This window comes from Myotis yumanensis, unplaced genomic scaffold (assembly GCF_028538775.1).
Source record: "Myotis yumanensis isolate MYYU_CA2020_CCGP unplaced genomic scaffold, mMyoYum1.0.hap1 SCAF_1, whole genome shotgun sequence".
NCBI classification, from domain to species: Eukaryota; Metazoa; Chordata; class Mammalia; order Chiroptera; family Vespertilionidae; genus Myotis; species Myotis yumanensis.
In genome coordinates, this window is record NW_027223752.1 from 191,177,058 (window position 1) to 191,183,070 (window position 6,013).

Below are 6,013 nucleotides of genomic sequence, written 5' to 3' on the forward strand. Positions count from 1 at the left end.
TTATATACATCTTTTACTAGGCTCTGAGTGCCTCAAGGCAAGAGAACTTATTTGTATTTCAGTTTACAGCACAAAGTCTGGTGTAATCAATGAATTTTGAGCTGCATTGGAATGAAATGAGGCTAGGGGTTGGGCTAAAAAAACCTTTATTGTCATGCTAAGGATATGTAAATAATTACTTCTAGTATGCCAGTGGCCTTTTAGTTGTGTTTATTATACCTTTTTCATTAAAATAACTCTTTCAGAGAGAAGACAAAATAAAAGTTGAGCTTTCCTTTTTTTTTTTTTTTTTTTAATCTTAAAGCATGATATCATCAGCACCAACCAGTGGTTTTCATCCTTTTCTGTTTGCCTGCTCGTGGCAAGTATTATTTGATAAACAAAAACCAAATTTTGAAAATGTTTTGGCATTCTTTTAAAAGCAAGAATTCTCTAAGCCTACAAGAAAATATCAATCCTTGTAGGCTTGTGCTACTCTTTAATTCAGGCTCTTTTAAAATCTAATCTCATTAACTAGCGTCCTGTGAAATGACATGCTCCCCGGAATACGATGACTTGGCCTGCTGGTCACTCTCCCTGGCAGCCAGCCCTGGAGCTGGGTCAGCTCGCCTAGTTCTGGCCTCTGGAATTCTCCGGTCATTCCTTTCTCCCTGTGGCCAGTCATTGTGGTGCCAGTATTATTCCTTTTTGTGAGCCTAGAACACTGATACAGCTGAAGTCTCCTGACTCCATTTATGTAGCTGAAGTCCCCCTAGATATTGCCATTGACTTAGAATTATACATACATACATAACTGTATATTATGACAACAATATGACTTGTATATTCTCACCTTTAGTCCCAATCTCTTTGCTATCCACCATTTTACCACCGTTAATTTCTACCAGGTGGTAACTCTAGTACATGGGGTTAGCCTGCACCGCACCTTCTTTCTTGTAGACTTTGTCCCTTTGGAATGAGGTAAAACATCCTTTATTTATTTCCGTCATAAATTCCTTCCTCTCTCATCTATTAATCTATTGGATCGTGTTCATCTCCTTTCGTTATTTTTTCCCAGTTCAATTTGCCATTAATCCTCCTTTCCTAACCTAAGATTTCAAAAGTCACTAGCCCTATGTCTCAAGTTTCTCCTCTTTCATTTTGCCCCACATGGATTGACAGAAGTGGATTTGGTTGGTTGGTATGATAAATTTTGGCAGATTGTACTTCATGCTTCATCTTTTAGTAAGATAGAATTGGCCATTGCAAGACTGCCTCCTTCATCATTTACAGTGAAAACCATGGGCTTGGGAGTCAGGGCAGTTTGTACACTTCCCTGCACTGCCAAATATCATAAGCTTTGCAGTTTTTTAAATTGCTATATTAGTTTGGATATAGGCTAAGTTGCTGTAGAAACACCCCAAACCTCAGTGGCCCTCCCCAAAAAGGTAGATGTTTATTTCTCTCACGAAATGGTCCAGGAGGTGGTGAGCAGTCCAGAAAGGCCTGGCAGCTTGCTGGTTGTGGTTATCCGGGAGTCCACATTCCTTGTTGCTATCTTGTTGCTCCATCAACTTCTGATTGTTACCTCATCCACTCTGATCAGAACTGGTTCACTGACACCATAGTCATCTAGCCCATGGGAAGGGTGAAGAAGAGAAAGTAGAAAAGCAATTTCCTTTAAAGGAAGTGCCATGAGCATAGCACATACCACCTCTGCTCACAATTCTTTGCAGAACTTCAGTCACATGAAAATAGCTGCAGGGGAGGCTAGGATATGTAATCTCTTATGTGGCACTAATATGCACCACTGAATGTGGGGGAGGGGCACAGATGCTATTTGTGAAAGGAAGAAATGAAAAATGGATACTGGGGGGAAATCAGTCTCAGAAGTAATATATTTATATGGTTAAAAATAAAATAATATAAAGTGGTATAGAATAAAGTCTCCCACCAATTCACCACCTGTATAGTTCCCACCCCTCTCCTCAAGAAATAAATATTAAGTGTCTTGTGTACCCAGAATTTTCTTTCTTTAAAAAAAAAAAAAAATATATATATATATATATATATATATATATATATATATGGATTTCAGAGAGAAAAGGAGAAGGAGAGAGAGATAGAAACATCAATGATGAGGGAGAATCATCAATTGGCTGCCTCCTGCATGCCCCCCACCTGGGGTCGAGCCCACAACTCGGGCATGTTCTCTGACCAGGAATTGAAACTTGAACCGTGACCTCCTGGTCCCTGGGTCAATGCTCAACCATTAAGCCACGCCAGACAGGCTGTAAACTTCTTTAAATGATAACAGAGAAAGCATTAAGTAAATATGTTTCAATATTTATACATCAATTGGGGATTCAGGCAAGGCTCAGAGGGAAATTATCTTTAATACGATAAAACTCTTCTGTTAAAAGAGGAAGCCCATGATCAGTAACCTGGGAGCAGATGATAACATGGAGTTTGGTGTGCAAGATGTTTATTGGAGATAAAACCTGGGGGAAAAGTGGGAAGAAGCACGATTGGGCACAGGGAGAATCTGAACCATAATGTAGACCCAATAAAACCTCAGCCCACTGGTGGGGAGTTCTGGAGCCAAGAGAGCCCATCAGAGTTGTGTGTCTTCAGGCAGAGATGCCTGGGCCCTTACACCCATCCTGCTCAGTCACTAGATGGGCAGCTTCTGGAAGCGGCTACCTTAGGAGGAACATCTCTCTGCAGTTGAGGCAGAGCCTGAAGGAGCTGACAGTTGAGATTGTTTGCTAAACGCACTCTGGGTGGCTGGGAAGCAAATTCCTTGAAAGAGATTTGTGTTTGTATTTGTTTATCACAGGCCACAGGTCCTTTTTGTTTTTTTCCAGTTTCAAAGTTATTTTTGTTGACTATCATTTTTTAATAAAGTTTCTATTTAAAAATGTTTTTACATTTGCAGAAAAGTTGTGAAGATGGTATATATAGTTCTCAAGTAATCCATTCCCAGTTTTCCCTATTATTAACATTTTATATTAGTGTGTTACATTTGTTACTAATGAGCCAACCTTGATACATTATTATTGGCTTAAATCCATAATTTATTCCAATTTCCTTTGTTTTCCTAATGTTCTTTTCCTGTTCCAAGATCCCTTACAGGTTATTCCATTCCATTTACTTGTCACGTCTCCTTGGGCTCCTCTTGGCGATGACAATTTCTCAGACTTCCCTTGCTTTAATGACCTTGACTTTTTTGAGGAGTACTTGTCAGGCATTTGGTAGAATGTCTTTCAATTTGGATTTGCCTGATATTTTTCTCATGATCAGACTCAGGTTATGAGTCTGTGGTAGGAAGATCAAAGAGGTAAAATGCAATTCTCATTACATCATACAGTGGGAGAAAGTTAATAAACAGTTACCTCAACCAGATGATTGAGGTCAACATCAGTAATGAGTCATGCTGATAGTGTAGAACCCTTGATATGATGTAATATGAATAGCATTGGGAGCTCTTTCAGTTGGTTACCGTGTCCCTTTAACACACCCTTATCATTGGTTTTGTTTGTTTGAGCACTTCCTTACTTTCGGGCACTACAAAATGCTCCAGGCATGTCTTGTATATTCCCTACCCCAACCCTTGAGTCTGCCATTTTTTTCTAAAGGGCTCTGGTTCCTTTTATTGGTGAACTATTGACCCGGTGCACGGATTCGTGCACATTGAAAGGAAATTAATTAGAAGGTGGCCTGCGGGGTGGGACTGGGCAAGATGGGCAGGACATGCCCTGGAGCCAACTTCCCATGGTCCCTCCCCAACCAGCCGCACCTGGGGTGGTGCTGTAGCTCATCTGCAGAGTGAGCGAGGTCCCTCTGGCAGGTGGGGTCCCTCAGCCTAGCCTGTGGGGATCGGGCTGAAACTGGCTTTCCGACATCCCCCAAGAGGTCCCAGAGTGTGAGAGAGGGCACTCTGCAAAGTTGCTGTCTTACAGGGTGTGGAATGCAAATGCAAGTGTGCAGTAAACCAGATTAGGCACTGACATTGCCCCAGCAATAACATAACCCACGACCGAAAGTGGAATCGCACGGCCCCGCGAGGAATCGGGCTCCCTCCTCTCTGGTTTCGGGGTGTGCCACCCAAGAACCGCCACTGCCAAGTCAGTACAGCTTGGCAGCTCCTGGTGGTCAGTGCGCGTCATAGTTACCGGTCGGATGGACACTTAGCCTATTAACCTTTTATATATAGAGAGCAGGGGTGGGCAAACTTTTTAACTCCAGGGCCACAATGGGCTCTTAAACTGGACCGGAGGGCCGGAACAAAAGCATGGATGGAGTGTTTGTGTGAACTAATATAAATTCAAAAAGACCGTGAGGGTACGGTCTTTTTTTTTTTTTTAGTTTTATTCATTTCAAACGGGCCGGATCCGGCCCGCGGGCCGTAGTTTGCCCACGGCTGATATAGATAGTATTAGAAACCAAAACCTGGGCTCCAGGTTTGCTCATTGCTCATTGGAGTGTGGTTGCTTCCAGGCAATCTCAGGAGTCCAAGTATGGAAATGATATGTGTATACTACCCTGTTTATATGCACATATCTGTAAATATTTCTATGTGTAGCCATTTGTATCTGTTGTAAGATAAACATGAGTTCATTCTGATGACTCCAACTGAAGTCCATTACTACATAAATCATTCTAGCCTTCTTCCTTGTTTATCTGTAACCTCTCACTCCAACAGTGAGAAGCCTGGCTCTCACCATCCACCATCCATTTACCTAATTGTTCAATGTTAGTGTATTTGTGGTCGTTTCAGAATGTTAACAAATACCCATTAGCAACAACTGTATCATTAGAGCACAGTGTTTATATGTTCTACGTTATATACAGTTTCTTTTGCCTTTAATCTACAGAGTCCACTCATTTCCAATATTACTCAGGTCAGCAGCTTTCCCCTCCCACTCCTTTAGTGAGGTTGTTTCATACATTTGTAATACAGTTCGAGTCTTTCGTCACACTCTGTATTCCATCCTGGGATTCCCCAACCTCCTACATTATTTTTTAAATTTGCATACATTAAGGTTCACTGTTTATGCTGTGAAGTTACGGTTTTGACAAATGCATAGTGTCATGTATCCATTACACATATGATCCATACAGTATCATATAGAACGGTTTCACCACCCTAAAACCTCCTCTGTATTGTATCTATCCAACCCTTCCTGAGCCCCTCACAACCACTGATCTGTTTATAGATTTTATAGACAGTCTCAGAAATGGAATCATACATTATGTAGCCTATTCAGATTGGCTCTTTTCAGAGAGCAATGTGCACCATATTTCCTTTTTACCTTTCATTCGAAATCTAGCTAACTTGGAATAGAAACAAGTTCCTACAGAAAGATTTCAGGAAATCTCAATTAGGCTATGGATATTTTTTGCCCATTTTGAAGTTTCTGATACATGTTGCTATTTTACAGAAAAGCCCTCTGCCCTTTGGGAAACACTGGGTACATATTTTAAAATCCTTGCCATTTTCATAGTAAAGAATGATAACTTATAGATTTTTACATTTAAATTTATATGACCATTAGTGATTGAATCTTAAAAAATATTTTTACTAGCCTCTTTTTCTTTGTTAAATTTGCTACTCATTTGCCTATTATTTCCATAAAAAGTGTTTAACTTTTTTTCTTGAGCTATAGAAATTTTTATGCATGAGATATCAACCGTGTTATAGATAAATAAAATTATCTGACTGACTGAAAAATAGTCCATCATATGAGCACATCAAAATTTATGTAGCTGTTCCCTGATTATTGAATATTAGGTTGTTTCCAATTCTTTTTCTTTCCTCCCTTTTTTCCTTTCTTCTTTTCTTCCTCCTTTGCTTTCATTCTTCCTTCCTCCTATTATAAAAAGCATCATAAACACCTTTGCACACATGTGGCTAAATTTCTAATTATTTCCTTAAGAAATGTTCCTGGAAGTGAAATGACTAGATCTAAGAGTATGAATAATTTTAAACTCTTGATACATGAGTTATTTTTCAGAAAGAACAGGGGCAGCG